At 42.5% G+C, this 16,778-nt stretch overlaps 1 protein-coding gene across 7 annotated transcripts in view; it reads left to right on the forward strand.

The window, feature by feature from the left end:
• The window catches only part of ARHGAP24 (Rho GTPase activating protein 24), a 259,095-nt gene that overhangs the window by 47,424 nt on the left and 194,893 nt on the right, over positions 1–16,778 (forward strand). Inside the window, exon 1 of one of the 7 annotated variants that reach the window (XM_040064713.2) lies at positions 15,035–15,101. The exons of 3 other annotated variants lie outside the window; for them this stretch is intronic. The gene's annotated coding sequence lies outside the window, so the exon portion shown is untranslated. Of the gene's footprint in view, positions 1–15,034; positions 15,102–15,136; positions 15,327–15,380; positions 15,400–15,562; positions 15,580–16,778 lie in introns of those variants that run through there. 3 more of the 7 variants (XM_040064715.2, XM_040064714.2, XM_040064716.2) reach the window with 3 other exon arrangements.

Genomic DNA, 16,778 nt, shown 5'->3' on the forward strand with positions numbered 1-16,778 from the left:
TGGTAGTGAAATAATTGCAGTAGCTATTTAAATATGTACTAGGTCCTTCTATCATGTCCTGAGGAAACTGGAGAAGGGTAAGAAATAGAGAGGCACAGTCCAGAGGAAAATGAACAATGGAATAGCACAGAGGGAAGTCACTGTCTACTTAATTTCACTCTGCTGCAAACTGTTGAGGGCTTTATAGTTTGACAACAATGACAGAGCTGTCATCAGTCCCCACCGTCAAACCTTAGACTTGTGCTTTAACTAGTTCACCGCTGGCAACATAAACAAGAGGTTGTGATCAAGAAATGTTTCATGTCTTGTAAGAAAGCTGAGGTACACAGAACATTCTGAACTTGTTCAAAGATTCATGAAAATATAAAGAAAAGGATCCCAGATGGAAACGAGGATGTGGGTTTTTTTGTGGTTGTTGTGGTTTTTTCCTTTTTTTTCCTTTTTTTTTTCTTTTTTTTTACGTAGGAGTTCATTGTAGTTTACTTTGTTTTGACTTGTGTGTGTGTCTGAATTCAAATGCCCTTACACACCAGTAATTTGCTCAACTTACAGATCTGAAAAGCTTGGTTATGTGTGGAGCTTGGTGCAGCCTGTTTCTAGCGATAGAAAGGGAAACCCTAATGGGAGGTTTTTCAGCACCTCGGGCTGTAATTGTCACCGGTGTGTGTTCTCATTTAATGAGGCATTCAGTACTTTATCACAGAAATGGGAGACTTGTGCACAGTTTGTACCACTGAAATAATGTCAAACGTGTTCATGCTTGGCAGCTGAATGTTAACTAGTGGTGACCTGTCCTGATGAAGCAAACAGCTGGCTTTGCTTGATGTGCTGGAAAAGAATGTGTTTTATTTTTGTTACAGGTTCAGAAATATCAATTAAGTGTTGGAAATACGCTTGAGGCCATGAAATGGCCACTTTGATCCAGGATTTGTTGTTTGAACTTGTTCAAGTGGTGAAGTTTGGTATGGCCCCGTGTGGGGATAGCCTAAATAGAAATAACTGTATTTTAGACAACAATTATTGTTTTCATCGATACACCTGATCATCGAGGCATAGGTTTTCACATTGAGGCATTTCAGTGCTCTTGTCCTTTTTGCTTGATCACTGGATTTATTTCACAAGGCAGAAATGGTAAAATACTTCCAGTGTGTAACATCACTTCTGTTAAGTGTGTGTTGTGTGGAAAAATGCAGGAACCAGCTTCCCTGAACATCTCAGATTGGCTTGGGAATCTTGGGTTTGGTGAAAGGAGGTGAGAAGAGTTGGGAAATTTTGAGTCTAAGAAAAAATGGTGTGTGATTAAGATTTTGAGAGATGGTAGGTATGTAAGTTGTATCAGTCACTTACGTGGCTTCCTGGGATTGCTGCTTTAATGTAGCAAATTTGTAATTTTAGGAAAGAAAAATGGGATCTATAGAGAAAAGACTGAAGAGAGACGCGCAGGAAAAAACCAAACACTGACAGGGTCTGGGTGATATTGTAAACCACCAGACCATGTCTGAGTGCTTTATCATGTCACCAAAAACTCCCCCTTTCTAGTTTAGTTTATATGCTTCAGGAAAATTGAAATTCTGGCCTTGAAATATATTTAGAAATCTCTCAGGATTTATTGTCTGATATTACAGTAATGTTTTTTCCCTGGGCTTGACAAACACCTCCAAAAAAACCCAACGCCTCAACTGCCTCAAGCCACTGGAATATTTCCATCCTGTTCTTGTCAGTGAAATAAAAATCTGTTTATTTGATAGAAAAGCTGCTAAGTAAAAGTACCCAAAGCAAATCAATCCTTCCTAAAAATTCCGGAAACAAAATGGAATTGGATATTGAATTTTGGCCATCCTGCCCATATGAGGAGATCAATTGCAGCTTTTCAGAAGCCAATCTATTTTAAAGTCAGTTAAAGTGTTTACTTTTCTATCCAGGTCATCTCTTTCCTGTCCGTTGCGTTCTGTCACAGTCATCACTGGTTGCATCTCGCCCCCCATGTTCGTAACAAAATGTGTCATACGTAATCTCATACGCAAAATGTTTGTATTTTCCATTAAAAGTGAACAGCCAATATAAAATGCTTGCTTGCAGCCTGCAAATATAAACAATTATTATTTGACAATAATAGTCACAAAAGCAACTCACAGAATTACTGATGTCTCAGCCATCAAGGAGCACCCACAAAACACTTGTAAAATTATACTATCGTCTAAAATTCTGTAACAGTATATTTATTGCAAGGCAAAGGCCTGGTGAGTTTGCCTTATGACCTGACAAAGTTTTCCTGTGGGCTGCTCCTGGTAACTTGAATGTTAATGGCTGTCATTTCAATTTTGAGTGATAAAGGTAAAGCAAGGACAAAAAGCTTTTTCCTCTTTCTGCTGAAAAGATTTTCATGCTCTGTAACGTCGCTGTAGTTTGGTTTGATTTTTCTTCCCCAGGAAATGTCCAACTGATTAATGTAATTACATTTTACTAAAATCAACTGTGATTCACTCATATTAGATTTCTGCTTTGCTACTTCATCATGTGAAGCCAAAACTTATCATTCTCCATCTCAGTAATTCTCTTCACCAGTCCTGTGTTTCTTATCCTGCTGATGACACATGTTCAGTTTAATTAATAGAAATATTTCCTGGTACAGAGAAAGGTCTGCAGGTGGTGTGCAAGAGCATTTAACCTTTGAGTTCATTGGAGACAGGGTGATGGATAAAGTGATTTAAAATATTTATAAAGCAGTACTAAAGCAGCAACAGTGCAGTACATTTTGGCAGGAGATAGCAGGCCTATCTAGCAGTATATACCTGACTGAGCAGTAGTACAATCATTCTGCGTTCTCCTCTAAACCCTCATCTGTGTTGTGGGTATTCATTTCCTCTGTGGGAGCCCCTTCCTATATGTCCCTTTTACCAGTATAATTTCAATAATCAGGGTAATAGTTGCTACAGGTAAATGTTCACAGATAGGTCAGTGAAGAACTGGTGTATTTCAGTAGAGTTTTTATTGCCCTCCTGCAGCATATACCAGCTTCACAGGCTTTAGTTTAGGTACTGAGTCCACTTCTCATTTGCTCTTTTGAGACTGTTTACCCCACATAGTGGGACCAATTCTGTGTTACTTTTTACTTCCCTTTTTCCAGGCCATCTACATACCACCAAATATGGAAAAAAAATGAGCTGTGTCTGATTTTTACAGTCTGGGTAAAAGCTGGCAAGGCATTATTTACTTGTGCTCTATACTGTTACTCGAAGATGCGTTTCCTGATCTGTCAAGATGGGATTCACAGTCCAAATTCCTCTTTACTTTGCTTCCAGGGCAATGAGTGGGTGACTTCATCCTGTTTCCCTGCAGCAGAAAATACAGAAAATAAAATCCTCTGCCAGAATCTTTGAGAACTAAGCCTGGGTATCCTACAGCCATGTTATGCATATAAGGTTTTTGTTGCTTCCTAATGGAAGCACAACATGATGGGCATTGTAGCAACAGAGAGTCATTGTCCTGGAGCGCTTAAGTTGAAACAGATGTGTTAGAAGTGGGGGAGGAAGAAGAAAGACACAGAATAGCAGCATGGGTTTCCCAGATTTGCATGGCTGGCAGAAACTTGGACTAGAACTCAAATCTCAAGGCCCCTAGCTCATTGCTTTTTTTGGGCTGGATCCTGCTCTCTGTTTATACCCCTCGTGACATCTGTCTCATTTTTGAGACTTGCCAGGTAGGTTGAAAAAAAGAAATTAACGGAACATTACCACTGCAGTATCCTTAGGTTCTCAAAACCACAATTATATATATATATATATATTTTTTTTTTTTTTTTTTTTGAAGGGAGAGAAGTAACAGTGGGATTTTTTTGGTTTTTTTTTTTTTTTTAGCGTCCAGTTTTGTTGAAATATTCCAGTTACGGGATTGACTATGCATGACTTGTATGCAGGATCAGGTAGGAATGGATTAACAGTCTGGGATACATTTTCCTACTCTGAATTTTTCAGCTCTGTTATCATGTTAGCAGTGTAGCAACTTGCTGGAAGTGGCGGGGAAGCCAGTCACAAGAATATTGCATTTTCTTTTGCTTCTGGTCCCTAAGGTCTGGCAAGCAGGAAAGCTCGAGTTGCTACAAAGCCCTGGTCTGTGTTTGACAGCTTGGTTCTGGCTGAGAGCTGGCAAGGGTTTTGGCAGCCTCTCTGAAAGGGATTTGAATCCCACTGTGGGCTTAATGGTAGATGCAGCGTGATCCGGTTCCACGGAAAGTTTCGTTCCTTGTGTAACCAATTACAGTTTCTTCCTGCTCCACAGTCTGTATTGTTTGATCACAACTGGCTGATGGGGGCTTGGGGTGGGCAAGGGGAGCTTGTGTGAAACAGGGCTCAGTAAGTTGTATCATCACACAGCTCCTCTGTCACTTACAGGGACTAGTCTGTCATTTATTTTTGGCTGATGGCAAAAGTTTTACCTCAGAGATTCACAAAATACAGCCTCACGGACATTTATTGTAACATCCTAGCCTGGGGCAGGGGGAGAGAAACTTACCAGCAAAAAGAGCTAAAAAGAGGAGAAGCTTTTAACTTGTTAGTGCTTGGAATTTCCTGTGAAAGGCTTGGTGTGGATGAGGCATATGATGCTATTCCTCTATCAGCCATTGGTTTGCATGGAAAATGCTCCTTGCAGGTCTCCTTGTAAGTGGATAATTTCTGTTTGTTTGCTGCTGCCTAGAAGTCTTTCAGAACTGCTTCTCCCTAAATGGAGATAAACAGATCTCTAGCAGCAAAGACAGAAGATTGGAAGATGTTGCAGAGGTGGTCAGCCACGTAAGGAAAAGAAACCTGAAGGTACTTTCTGCAGGGTAATTTCTACTTAGTATTATTTATCTGGTTGCTTAGTCTCACTTGCCAGCTGTTGGGATTTAGTATGCATTCTTATCCATTAGTTTCTGTTCCCCCACACCTGATACAGACAGTGATGCACAGTGTGAGACAGGTGTGAACCGCTGGGAGCCTCTGCCAGATCACTCTTGTTTTCAGCATTTGCTAGATGCTGGAATTTAGTATTGGTTTAGAAATGCTCCTGTCTTCAGAGACTGAAAGGTGTCAGCTTCCCTCCCAATGAGAAACTCCACGACAAAGGCCTTCTGGGAGCAGCTTTGAGTTTCTTAATTTTGGAGATACCAGGTGTGATCTCAGTTTTGCCATCTTTGGATCTGGATGTCTGCCACCGGAGCCTTCTTCCACAGCACTGAAGAAGCTGGGGAGCAGCAAGTGTTGACTGTTGTAGCTTGCTTGTGATGGGCAAACAATAACCTCTGTGCTTTGCAGTATGTACTGCAAAAATGAGATTAAATTTAAAAGAAACAACATGACAACCCACTATAACCTGTATGCCAGGTCTTTTATATATGTATTTAACACAAAATTCACCAACTCTGGTTGAAGTGCACGATGAAATAGTGCAGCCAAAAAGTGAGGGGTCTGTTTGTCATCTGTCCTGGGTTATACTGCATGAAATAGTAGTCCCCACTGTTTTTGTGACTTTAAAGTGTTATTCTGAGTCCTTAAGGAGGAAGGGAAGCATTTTTTCTTCTAGAAGAAATAGCCTTAATTACCTCATTGTTAGAAGAAGTGACCCGTTTGGTTTCTGTGGCTGCTTGCCTAGAGGAGGAGGTCGTTTGCCATGACACTTTGATAAAATCTCTGGAATTAAAATCTTTGAGTACACAGGTCATCAGGCACACATTAGGTTCTGGAAAATACTCATAAAACTAAATGAGGCATGTGGAGATGAGTGCAGCAGCCTTTATTGCCGTGATTAGTTATCCATTTTTGTTGCTTCATTTGACTCTCTGATTTCACATAGCCTCTGCTCATGGCATCACCTCCACTCACTACATCTATTTTGTGTCATGTTGAGGAAATTGCGACATTGGCTTAAGATAGACCTCCGTGGCAAGCAGAATAGAGATGCTTTAAAACATTCAAATGTAAAAATCCTGTTCTTGTTGGCAGGGTTATTCTTGAGTAAAATGTCTTGATGAAGAAGGAAGTATCTGTAGGGAGCTCTAAAGGGAAAAAGAACAGATGACAATGGTATTGCAAGAGAAACCCAAGGGCTACTTGAGGGTTTTTCTCTGCTGAAAGGTTTTTATTAAGCACCTGGAAGACATAAAATACATCTCAGAAGTACCTGGAGTCAATTGACTAGCCTTGAAAACAGCTTGTACGTGGGAGAAGAATGGACAGTTACTAGAATGGCTTTTATATATAGGATAGCTGAAAGAGGTTCCTATTTATGTTTGATCCAAAGGGAGTGTGCAGAGTGGCAAATGGGGCTCTTTGACTCTAAAGGTAAAAGCCTTACTTTTGCTTTTAAAACCAAATGGCTTGAGAACTCTCTCTAGTATTTGGAAATAAATGCCACTGTTTGAGATGGAAGTCTATCTGTCAGTCATGCCTCAGGATGCGTCCAAAAGAAAGGGAGAGAAATGACTTTGGACTGCTGTGTTTTCTGTTAATGCTTAATCTGCTGCTAGAACTGTCACTTGAATCACCTGATGGAATTTGAAGGCTTTAGCTGGGAGATTCTCAGGCTTCCCCTACCTGTAGTTCCTGTGAAATGCATTATTAGGAATGGCAAACACTGCTGCAGCTTTGAGTGCTCAGCTTCTCAGTACTCCAGGGGTAACCAAGCTTACCATGAAAATGTGATGAAACTGGGATCATCGGTTCCAGTCCCATCATTGGGATCAGCAATCCACAAATATGAATGGGATTGCATCCTGTCTTTTCTGATGAGATAGATCTCATCTTTTGGCTTTACTCTGTAAATCTCTGGTCTGACTCAGTAAAACCAGATTTACAGTACTGCAAAACAATGCATCACGCATTAAAGATGAAGTGCAGCAAGAACTACTAGTGAGACACAGAAAGGAAACAGCCCACTAGCAAAATGAAAGCAAAATGACATAGAAAGAAAAACAGCCCGCTGAGCTTGGAACCATTGGAACTTTTATTTCAGTTTCTTCTAGTCAGGACCACAGTGGAATGGAAGCAGTAGATAACCAAGCCCAACTGATCCATATTTTGGTGAGGCACTGAACAATTCTTAACTGCTTTTTCCCCTGGATGCCTAGCTAGATTAACTGCAGAGATATGCCTTAATACATGGTTGAAAGAAGTCCAGGCATTTAGTGGTGTCACCAATAAAATGAAACTTTAAAAAGCAAAATGAAAGAAAGCAACAGTAGCCTTAATAAAAGCATTTTCAGAGCTAGGGTAATAAGAATGCATCATAAGTGACAGAAAGATGGTGAGTCTCCTGGAAGGATTTAGGTGAAATAAATACTGTGCGCTGCAGATGCCAATCAGTAGTGTTAATACATCGTGATATATTAGTCAATGGCACACTGACAGGGTAAGCTGTTCAGAAGGGTAGGAAATGATAACTTATCTGCAACCATTTGTTGCAGTAGTGAGATGCTGGATGTTATTCAGCCACTGATGCAGCCAACTTGCATGTGTTCTTGAAGGAAGTGCTGATGGTTACTCAAGGATCACACTGAAATTATTGCAGAACATAGGTATTGCGGGCAATGTCCCACACGAAAAAATAACCTGTGGATTTGCCAAGGGATTGAGGTTCCCCTGACATACAATGTGTTGGTAATAGGAGGTCCAGGTTTTGTACAGGTACCATATATTCCATACACCCTGTCCATGACAATTAGTAATGTGATGATGCAGTAATGCTAGAAAGGATACTTGCACCTGGAAGAATGTCTGACAAAAGGTGAGATTTCCACAATGTGGGAAATAGAAAGCTCCATTTGTAAGGCATTGTGCAAGTCCTGATAGTAGCAGTCTTGACACAGTAACTCTATTGGATGAATTCAAGATATTTTAGTGCTCCTTTTTGACTCACTCTTCAAAATAATCCTTCGGTAATATGGAACAGAATAATTTGCATCCATCACTCTTGCTTTTGCTCACTAATGAAAGCTGACCCCCCAAAGAATATCTGTGGGGTTTTTCACTGCCTTATTTAAGTCTTCAAGGGCAAAATTTCTAATTCCTCCCTGGTGACTAAGCCTGTTGTCTTGGGCAGGAGAGTGTTTCGTGGGCAAATTAGGTAACAATTGTCATTAGTTGTTACTCTTTTGGTTTTTTGTTCTGGTTATGTTCATCTTACCTTTGTTGCCCTTTGCACTTTGAATGATGTAGTTCATGCAGTGGGGCTTGTCACTTCAGAGCTTAAGTCCAAGAGGTTGAGACTGGCCTCTGGGAATCTGTATTAGGGTTAAACATGGGTTTTGTTAGATCCCTCCTCCTCACGTGCTACCAGGGTAAAATATAATGCAATGGTTGTACTGGTTTTCTCAACTGCAAAAAATACAGACATTTCCTAGTGCAAATTGTTTGAGACACTGACTTCCTATCCCTCTCTGCTTGTTCTTTACTGATCTAATGTAGCAGTGACTGACTCAGAGGGTGATGTCTGGCTGCAGATGTCAGCAGAAGTAATTGCTGTGATAGATAAGGACTTGAGCGTTTTTAAACAGGTACAAATTGTGCCTTGTGCAATAACTGTACCTGTACGTTTTAGAAAGGCTTTTTGTTACAAGAAAGCACAGGAATGAGAACGTGGTTGCCTGAGGAGGATGTGCTCTGTGGTGTTCTCATATTTCTCCTCAGAGATCAGCCTTGACAGGTGAATGAGTGTCCCCTGCACAGGGCATGCAGACAGCTTGTTAGAAATCATGGGAAACACAAAGCACAGACACAGTGGCACGTAATTTCATTGTTTAGGGTTTTCTGAATTCTTTATCTGCTGCCTTAACTGTTAAATCCATCACACTTGATGCAGTTATCCCTGTGTATTATTCCAGGTTCACTGCAGGCTGCTGTTTTTCCCTTGTAAATTTACTGCTGCTTTACAGGGGTGGCTGTTTCTGTTTTTCCATCCAGCCTATTGAGAGGCCACATAAACTGGAGCTTGTGTTTACTGTTGATGAGGAGCATGCACTTCTGAGTGACTTGAGAAGATTGCTTGGCCAATGGTGAACTGCTTTGAGCTCTTAGGACTTGTTTTCCTTTTCCCTACTGCTTACTTTCTGCTGCTTTTTTCCTACTAGTTTTTTACTGCAGCTGCTGCTATTTTGCTCATGAGAGTGAAGTTGCTCAGCCTACATCTTTGACTAGCAGGTGGGACTATGTATTTAAACATCAGATACTTAATGCTAAATTAAGTTCTGCTTGCATTCTTGCCTATATAGATTTTAAGTGTATCACCAAAAATTAACCCAGACGCCCAGTATTTTTGGGTTTGCTAATTTCATCTTGGCTGCTCCAGCTTCTAAATAGACAGCTGAGGAGTTTTCTGTAGTGTATCACAGAATATAAGTCTAGATGTTAATTTTTAAGGGGAAGAAATCTTGTTTTGTAATGTCAGTGTTCCCGAGAGGTACAGGCCAAACCCCCTTTTTTCCTACGTGAATTTCAACTTCTAGGAAGATCCCATTATTTGGGTATTTTTTTAAACTAAATTAAAAAAACCCCAACATTATTTTTGCATGGCCTCAAGTACTCTGCAAAATGCCCACTGTAAAATTTGGAAGAAAACACATATTATATTTGTATATTTGAGGGTTCTACTCTCTATATAGAAAGGAACAGAAGTAAAACTTTCAGTTCTAAACTGTCCTGTGCAAACAGGATCCAGAATTTGCTGCTTTGAGCTGTGTCCTATAATAGTAAATTAAGATTCACTGATGGGAGTGATTACATTAGGAAGGGTTTTTGTTAAATTTATTTTTATTTCTTCCTACAAGCGATGGCAGCAGGTAAGGATACATTTGCTTGTGTTCTGTGCTTCTGACCAAAGACACAAGGTCAGTTACCTTCTGCCTGTCCTGTGAGTCCAAATGAAATTTGTTTTATAGCTGGGAAAGAATAGTATGTTTATACTAGTAAGGGCTAATTCCAAAGTAATCTTGGAGAAAAAATTGGAAGATGTTTAGGAAATCAAAGCCAAGGAGTGTAATCTAATCTGAGATCCTGGCAACAGCCTTGTGAAAGAGTCAAGTCTTGTAGTGAGTGAGTGCTTTAACAAAAACATTAGTTTTAAAGCTTTGTGCTGATGTTCCTGATCTTGGTTGACTTGTTTATACACTTCTGCATCCATTTGCCATACTTTATCATCACTTTATCTACTGAAGCTCTATTCTGTGCCTTCTAATGCTTTCTCAGCTCTAAGGAATTAGTATAATCTGAAGCACATATTACATGGGTGACTGTCTTTTCCTCAGTCAGGACACAGTCAAATCAGCTTCCTTCTGTGTGTCCAGAATAACCTTGGTTTGTTTTTCATAATAATTTTAGTACAACTCTAGACTCAACAATCTGAACTTGAAGGAAGTAGACCAGATAAAATTGTTTGGACTTGTATAAGAGGAGGAGAAATTCTCTGCTGAATACTGACATCCAACCTAAACAGGAGGGTTACTCTGAGCACTTGCACAGAAAGAAAGAGAGAAGTGATGAAAAGCCTTTAAAGAAAAAATTGAGTATTATCACCATTTCTTGGGATTTGATGTATGACACACATATCTTAAGAGTCCTACATTGGTCCTAGTTATCCAGACTGGAAAACAGAACATGTAGCTAGGAATTATGATATTGAGAGCAACTATTGTTGCGTGTGAGGTTCAGTTGCCAACTACAGGGATGGAGCAAGTTATAAGGTGAGGAAAACAGAAAAAACAACAAACTGGTAAGGAGTGTTTTGCTGCAATTGAGGGAAGTGGATATGTAAATGGCAGGATGCCCATGGGTTTTTTTGAGATAAAATGATTCCCAGCCAGACAGATAGCTTTTTGATAGATTTCAAGATCCAGAAATTATTCAAACATTCTTGATGACTTTGAGTAGAAGTTTCCTGTATGTGGGAGGAAGAACTTAACACTTTTCAAACCATTTCCAACATGTCAGGTTTTGGCCCCATCTCTGAGCACTTGCATGTCTGTGTTTTATGGTTGTTAGTGTAAGCAGCTTTACTCATTTGTGAAACATCTTGCAGAATCTGTCCCTAGGGAAAGAGTAAAGATTTAAGCCACTCTTCTGGGTGGTGTCTCTTAATTCTGAGTGTGGTTTGTCCTTTTCTTGCTGAGTACTAAAGATACAGGGGTATGTTTATTCAGTGAGCTGTAGTTGTGTTTTCTGCCTTGTGGCCTTAAATTTTGATGACACTTGCTATTTGAAATTCCAATTCTTTCCTTATTGTCAGCTGTACTATTGGATAAACAAAGGAAATAGTGGTAAGACAGACAAAAATATCCAACAAAAGTTAAAACACTAGTGTTAAAAAGAATACTGCCTCTTCCAAAATAATCCAGGCACTGGGGATATGACAGAGTTTGCCCTCTGAGTGAGTTAATGATAAAGTGAATTGATTTCTATGAAAATGAGAATAGGAAGTGACTGTCCAGCTTGTTCTACAGAGGAACATAACCAATGAGAATAGGATGAGAAGATATTTCCTGAAATGTAAAGTGAATTTTGTGCAGTCTTCTCTGTTGGTATTAGATGACAGAATCTACAGGGGCAGCAGATGCCTTCTGGGTTTAGTTACATTGAAAAAAAAAAAGAAGTGGTGTTTTTCCTGCTTGCTTAGATTTTTGCCCACTTTGCTAACCAGACCGCACAGATGTCTGCAAAGGAGTTGTGTTCCAAAGATTGTGCATATGTATGTTTATATGGATGCTTGCCTTAGGAACATGTTTGCCCGGAGCAGGGGGATTACCTTTGGAACCACTTGCACTTGGCCAAGGGTACTGCCTGCCTAAGCAGGGCCAAACTGTCTGTGGCAAATGCAGATTTCTTCCTTTCTGTTTGATTGGTTTGTTTTTTAGTTTTGTTATTTAAAGCTCTGTTCTTCCAGAGGCAAAGATTCAAAATCTTAGCTCCCTGCCACGCAAAGGTCAAGCCTTTGAAGCATCGCTGTCTTAGGTTTGGTATCTAAGGAGTTATACAGAAGCAGTTCTGATGAGAGCTGGTACCTGCTGGTACCAAAACAGGCTTTTCTTTGCCTCAGTTGTGAATCGCAGGGAGCTGGATAAACTGTTTCCAGTTATAGGCCTGCTCCTACTGGCTTTTTCCTAACATAGCTAAAAAATGACTGGATATTGATGATGCACATGAAAAAAAGATCAGGCTGAAGGATGTCAGTGCTCATGAAACTGCAGATATGAACTGGTTTGTGCTCTAAACCTCAACTTTAGAAGGGTATCAGCTAGCAAAACGTAAACAGAGAAAACAGGAGCAAGTGACCACCTGTGAGCCAAGTAAGGAAGGCAAGCTGATTACAAAGGGTCTCTTCATTGTCATTGCTGGTAATTTTGTACTGATAGCCATACTTCACACCTGCAGTAGCTCAAGGATGTAAGTGGCTTTGCAGCTCAGCTTTTGAAAGCACCTGCGTGGGCACAAGGCTGTGAGCTGCCTGTTGAGCAGGAACTTGTCTGGCACAGGACCAAGGGGTCTGTGTTTACCCAGTGCTGCAGCCAGCAGTTCCAGTTTGCCCTGCAGCTTGCTTCCTGTGTGTCCCTGTGCTTAGGAAGTACATTGTGCCACTCTCCTTTCTCTACGGTAGCTGGAAATTTCCCTGGGGTTACTTTTCTCTTAAGAGAACGGCACAGTAACAGAACAGTAATTTCCTACAATTTAAACAAGAGGTCTTGTGTCTTTATATGGCTGTTGTTCAGATAAAGGCAGAACTGCAGAGATAAAACTTAGAGAAGTGCCTGGGTTAATTTTTTTGTATGATGTTGATAAATGTGACACACAGAGCGAGGCTGCCATACATCCAGGCCCCTCATCAGAGCAGGCATGGTCCTTGATGGTGGAAGGCTTTCCAGCCCACTTAAAAATGTTTTTTCTAGTGTGTCATTCTGGCTGTTCTCTCTCTGAGCCTGAATTTGGCAGCCAAGCAAACTGAAGGCCAGCATAGGTATCCTGCTGTGCATGTGTTTAATTCTGTCCTCCTCACCATCTAAAGTTTGTGCACGTTTATTTTCTCTTCCTGAGCAGCCATGTATGGTACACCCTGTTTGTTCTTAATAAATTACATTGGCAGAGAGTCAGCAAGACTCAGAGGTTTCTTCAAACTGGTGTGGCTCCTGGGAGAAGCTGAATTTTGGTGGGGTGCAGCATGCTGTTCCAGATGCTGAGGACCTCTGTTGGCCAAATCTCTCCGTTTGGCAGGGAGATCACAGGAATGAGTTTGCTCTGTCTCCTTGCTTTATCTCTGTGGATTTCTTTTCCAGAGGCAGGAGTTAGGACCAGCCCTCATGCTTAATGGCTTGCTTAGTTCTCTTTTCTGGCTGATCATCTCACAAAAAGCTGGGAAGCTGAGGAAAGTGCCTTGGGTATTCCCCTTCATAAATGCACAGATATCTGGGCTGACTGCTGCAGGCCCAGCCCTTCCTGCATCATTAGTGAGAGGCAGAGCTCAGAGGTTTGATTCAGTATGGATAACCAGGTACATGAATTATTTTGTTTCTGTTAAAAGTAGAAGCTTCTCCAGTGCAGTGGTGTCCCATTTGTCGCTGCTGCAAGCTATGACATGTCACGTCACCTGCTGCACTATGTAAATATTCTTCAGACCCCATCTATGGAAAAACCTGACAAATCTGAAGAATAAATCAGAAAACCGATTGCTTCCAAAAGGTTGTACCTATTCCTGTGATATTGAGGATTTTTTAGAGCTTCCACATTGGGTGGAGCTGGAACCAGCAAAAACACAGAACTATGGGAAATGGGTCATAGAAGGGAAGTTGATGGGAGTGTGTCTACATCTGTCCAAGCTGCACTCATCAGATGCAGAGATTCTCATGCAAAACATTTGTCTAGCTTCTACAGATCTTCCAGCTCCAGTCATCAGAGGAACACCACGGGCCTGGTATGTGTAGCTGAAAATGTGCACAAGATTTTGTTGTTATTGTGTACGCTAGCCTGAACCCTGCTTGGGCTTCAAAATGAGATGATGTGCCATCTTCAGCTATCTTTATTAGTAATTTTTTTTTCTTATGATCTCATTGTGGTATTGTATTAGAAACTGCTTGTTGCCTCGTGATGGGGATCTGAAAGCAGAGACCAAGAAACACAGCATCTAGGATTTTCCGAGAGAGGCTGTTTCCACCGAAACCCCATACTGTGGTGTGGTGGAAGGGAGGACGGAGGTTACGTGTGTCATTCACGGCTCTCGCTGAGTTTGGAGAAAAGCAGAGCGCAGCCTCACGATCCCCGAGTCACCCGGCAGCAGGCAGCACTCCTGCCATCCAGGGAGCGGACGGCAGCTCCGAAACCCAATCACGGCTGCAGTTTCCATCCGAATTCCCTGATTTCTGCCGTGCACTTGAGTCAGAGCTGGGCCTTTGGACCCTCGTTGTGCGGGCCCATGGATGGGTAAAGTCCCGAGTCCTTCTAAGCCGTGCTAAGCTGCAAAGGTGCTGCTGGCAGCGGAGCAGTCGGGGCTGCTCGGAGTGTGTCCCGGGGACTAAGGCTGCCTAAGGCTGCATCACAGACACACCGGAGAAAGGAGAGGGGGCGGCAAAACTCTGCGTAGGATCTCGGGCTGTCCGTGCGTCCCCTCGGAGCGCGGCAGGGTTACGGACAGCAGGGAGCCCGGCACGGCTCCCGGCGGGCGTCCCGGCGCTGGCATTCCCGGAGCGTTCCCGCAGCAGCGCAGCCGGCGGGGCGCCCCGGGGCTGCCAGCTGCCCGTGAAACCCGAAACCCGGGGGCCGGCCCTGCGCGGCCGCCCCGGCCCCTCGGCCGGCGCGCACAGCGCCTCGCACGTTATCCATCACCCTCGCACGCCGCCGCCCCCGCCGCGGCTCCCGGGGCACCGCGGCGGCCCCCGTGGGATGGTGGCGGCCCCGCCTGCCCGCGGCTCGCCCGAGCGGCTGAGGGAGGGGGCAGGAGAAGAAAGTTGCGAGCGCAGCCGGGCTGCGGTCAGCTGCCGGCGGTGCCGAGCGTGCCCCCGGCCGCCGCCGCGTGTATGGGGCGGCGGGGCGGCCCTGCGTGAGGGAGGGCGGCCGGAGCGCGGTGCGGGGCAGCGCCGCAGCCAGCGCCCGGTGAGTACCGCCCGTGCCGCCTATGCCTTGGGCAGAGCCCCGGGCTCTGCGTGCGTGCCTGCGAGACAGCTGTTCGCGTCTGCTCCCTCCGCGCCTGCAGGCATCTTTCGGTGTTCCGTGCTGTTATTTCCGACCGGTGCTAAATACTTCCGAACGGGATCCGTCTGTGTTGGTTTCAGGGGCACAGGCGGAGTGTGGGTCATCTGACTACTTGTTGACTTGAACGTAAGTCAGAGCCTTTTGTGCTTGCTGCGGTCCTGGGTTTGTGATGGTTGTCTTAAAATCTTCCTCCTTCTGCGTAAGTTTCTGTAGCAGGATTTGAGAGATAAGATCCTCACTGGGACAGATTTTGAAATGAGGATTTCCCCTAATTCTTTGGTGATTACATTCTCCTATGGATTTTTAGAGCCACTGAGCGGATTTCTTTTTAACATAAGGGAGTAGTTGTCTTTTTCCTTCACTGGGAAGGAAATTGAAGGTAATATTTGTTTCTATCTTCCTTTGCAGTAATATGCATGTATGTTTTCAGTTTGGGAGTTTTCTTCCAACAGGGTGGAGAGTATGAAATAATTCACGTTTGATGTTAGAAAAATTTTTGCAACAGATGACTGGAAGTAAACAGCAGGCTTTTTTTTTTTTTTTTTTTTTTTTTTTTTTTTTTTTTTTTTAAGATAGGTACCTATGTCCTGGATAGGTAGCAATAAGAAAACAAATTCCCTGCGTAGCACAGTGACTTCGTAACACAGAATTTATCTAATATTAATCAGAATTCTGTTTGTCTGTTGAGTAGCATGGTTGCTGGGAGAGAATGATGATAATCAGCTCTTAGATCAGCAGGTATTAAGATGCTGTTAACTTTTTCTGCTGCGCAGTAGTTCTGTGCCTAGGAGGTGACAGTAACTTCTGTCATTCGGGGTTCCTCCTGAGGTAAGAATTAAGGGGATGGGACTGAGCAGTACAAGGGGCAAAGTATCTTGTCCTAGCTAGAAATCATTTAAGTGGAATCGCAGTCACAGAAGATATGCAGAGTTACAGGCAGAGGTAGATGGAAGGATTGAGAGTCAAGTGCTTATTTCCAGTCCCATGAAATTTTCATGTTGTGGCAGGTTTTGTTATTGCAAAAGGCATCTTCTAGTACGTGATAGTGACTTAATGTTAAAAATAAATGTGCTTTGAGCTTGTTTCCCTGTTCATGGTATCTAAAGTTATTAGATTGTCTCTTCTTTGATTGTTGTGTCTCTCAGTTGCACTTTTCTTCTCCTGTTCTTGACTTTCAGTCTTTAGTGAAACTAACTAAGTTTAATTTGGAATAAATGGAGTGCCCATCTCAAAAATACCAAATCAAACAACCCCCTCCAGAAAACAACATGGTAATTAAGTAAAAATATAAAGTCACGTAGAAAATTCAACTGAAAACATCATTCTGTGTGGAAGGCATGACTTTTTTTGCGTTGCAAGGGGATGTGCTGCTGGGGTCAGGTGAGAGGGAGGCTGTGGGTTGTTCTTTTGACATGTGCCTCTCCTGTGTTTGCAGACAGGTTCATGAAGAACACTTCTATTAGTGGCTCTATAACTAGGTTCATTTTTCTGAAGAAGAAGTAGTTTAGGAAGACAGAAATTAGGATCCCTTTAAGAAGTGGACCAGGTGATAGTTTGAAGTCCTGATAGTTATATCTT

This window comes from Hirundo rustica, chromosome 5, assembly GCF_015227805.2.
Source record: "Hirundo rustica isolate bHirRus1 chromosome 5, bHirRus1.pri.v3, whole genome shotgun sequence".
Lineage (NCBI taxonomy): Eukaryota > Metazoa > Chordata > Aves > Passeriformes > Hirundinidae > Hirundo > Hirundo rustica.